This window comes from Etheostoma spectabile, chromosome 19, assembly GCF_008692095.1.
Source record: "Etheostoma spectabile isolate EspeVRDwgs_2016 chromosome 19, UIUC_Espe_1.0, whole genome shotgun sequence".
Lineage (NCBI taxonomy): Eukaryota > Metazoa > Chordata > Actinopteri > Perciformes > Percidae > Etheostoma > Etheostoma spectabile.
Window position 1 is genome coordinate 2,463,435 of NC_045751.1, and position 2,759 is coordinate 2,466,193.

Here is a 2,759-nt window from a genome sequence, read left to right on the forward strand (position 1 = left end):
TCAGCAAGGGGTCAAATACTTATTTCCCCCACTGTACATTTACGAACCACTTTCTCAACTGAAACCATTCTGCTCACTTTTAATCCAAAATATACATTGGTTAATGGGTTCAAATGGTTAGTAGCCATACTCCTTGTTATAGTAATGGTTGTTACAGTTCCAAGTTGTGGTCCCATATTGCCTATTTGGTAACACATTACTTCACAGTATTGACATAACCGTGACATGACACTGTCAAAACTGTGATATGGCACTGTCATGAGCGTGTCATAAACCTTATAAAAAAGTCATTAACGTTTGACTTCTGTCATTAAGTGTCATTCGTTTTTTGTTGTGACAAGTTGAAATTTGTTTGGGTTGTCTTGATTATGACAACTCGACAAGAGAGGAAAGACACAGGAAGTAAAACAAAAGACAGAACGTGACAAAAAACAGACTTCAAAATAAAACAGGAAACAGTACATACAGACACTCAAGGCAACACAAGACAGGACCTACAACACAAGACCGGGGAGAAAACAAGAACACAAGACAGGATGAAAAACCAAAAGAGGAAAAGAATCAAACGCAAAACCCCAAACCACAACAACAGTGACATTACCAGATTGGTCTTGGTCATGACAAGTTGACTTTAAATTAGTTTGGGATGACTTTGTAATGACAAGTTGACATTAACCTCTAACTTGACGTCAAGGTTAGAGAGCAATTCTAGCACGTGGTCAGATAGATGTGTGAAAGGATATGTCGCAAAACTGGCTGTCATGACACTATTATGACAGTGTAACACATATATACATCTTCTGCTAATGTCATCCGGAAATTGCTATCGCTCCCAAATTGATTGGTCTGCCTAATATACCAATCAATCAACTATTATATGCTAATAATTTCTCCAGGTTTTTTTGTTTCATATCAGCAGTGTTTGTAAATAAAGTAGATTTTGTGTAATGGTCAGCTTTGGAAAACACAAAATAGAGATTTCCCTTCTTTACCACAAACTCATGAATTATGGATTTAAGTATCCATAAGTAAGAATGCATCCAGCCCACAGCGCCCCATTACAGGTCTTTTTTGGTGCTTTGAAGGGATACAGTATATTCAGTAATGATGTGGTCTGTGCCTGACCTTTTTTAATTTTAGCGTGGAGTCGAAGAAGAGGCTAGACGTGTTATGCCTAGTGCTGTCAAACGATTCAAATATTTAATTGCATTAATGTCATAGTTAACTCGCAATTAAAGGCAATTAATCGCATATTTGTATCTATTCTAAATGTCCCTTGATTTCTTTTTGTCCCATTATTTTGTTCTCATCAACATTGAAGAGTGGATCGGCTTGCTTTGTTTAAATGTTTTTTTGTTTTGTTTTTATTGAAAAAAACCCTGGCATACTTTTTAGCCTACTATAGTGTTCAATTTCACAATAACGTTCTCACTTGGACAAATACAATGTAACACTGTCCATCAATAAAAGGGTTAGAAAAATACTTTGACAGGGGGGGGATCAGCATTATTACAACATTTGACTACTTTCAAAAAGTCAACTTTCCATTCAGAATGTTATTGGCGTCCATTTCAGCGTCTTACTCTCGCCAGCCACTCAAAACGTAACGTTACTGCTCTTTGGTCGGCTCGCAAGCCCAGACAAGTGTGTGCGGCGTGCCTGTTTTGTGTTCGGTCTAGCTAGATCATGTGGGCGTTGAAGTTTTTTTAACGTTACTAGTTGTTGCAACAGTCTGTAGAAAAAAAACTACAAAGTTTGCTAGGTCACAAAGAACGTTAATCTTGCAATAAAAAAATTGATGCAAATTTAGGTATGCATGCACATACATAGGCTTGGCTTACCCTATGCATGCTTAATTTTCCCTTTTTATTTTTTTAATTATTAATTAAATTATTAATGTAAATGTTTTTTACATGCAGTACATATATTTTTATATATTTTGACCGTATTTTTTTTTAAATGCCAAAAAGAGTTTTGGAGAAAAATTGACGCAGGTAAAATGGGTTTGCGTTAATGCCGTTGACGCTTTTAACTGACAGCACTAGTCATGCCCCGTTCAGATGATACAGTGGCAGTTGATTTGAAAGCCATCTGACCTGGCTTTTGGAACCCCCCAAAGTTCTCATCAACTGCAAAAACCTGTTTCACAAAGAGTTTAACATGAGCCAGACTGTACAACAGAGATAGAAATCTAATCACATCCATACAGGGATAGTAACATACAGTTGTCAAAACAATACTAAATATATGACGCACCAGAATCTGATTAGTTCAGGTATCAGAATTGGTATCAAGAAGCAAACTAATGGTATTGGATTAGGGCTGGGCGATATAGAGAAAATTAAATATCACAATATTCTTGACCAAATACCTCGTTGTCGATATTGCGACAATATTGTATGGTTGACTATCGGTGCTTTAACAAAAGGTTTAATGACTTATTGGTAGGGCTGCACGATTATGGCCAAAATGATAATTACGATTATTTTGATCAATAATGTGATCACAATTATTATAATGATTATTTGTTGATTTTAACCAAACATTTTATCGTCAGTCTATTTATAACTGCTTTCACATCTATATTATGTTACAATCTACTTATGTTGAAGTTGCATGTTGTTTAGACACACAGTTGCAACACATGTAAATGAAAATTAAAACAGAAAGACGGCTGATCATTATGAATGTGTTCAGCACGGGTCAAATGGCGGATACACACGTCATGTGTATGAAATGTCTGTATCGTCACTGCGCTG

General features: G+C 36.1%; 1 long non-coding RNA gene across 1 annotated transcript in view; it reads left to right on the plus strand.

The window, feature by feature from the left end:
* The first annotated feature begins 2,140 nt into the window (after positions 1–2,140).
* The window catches only part of LOC116707422 (uncharacterized), a 13,797-nt gene continuing 13,178 nt past the window's right edge, over positions 2,141–2,759 (plus strand). The window contains exon 1 of the long non-coding RNA XR_004336512.1: positions 2,141–2,224. This is a non-coding gene — a long non-coding RNA (uncharacterized LOC116707422). The remainder of the gene's footprint in view (positions 2,225–2,759) is intronic.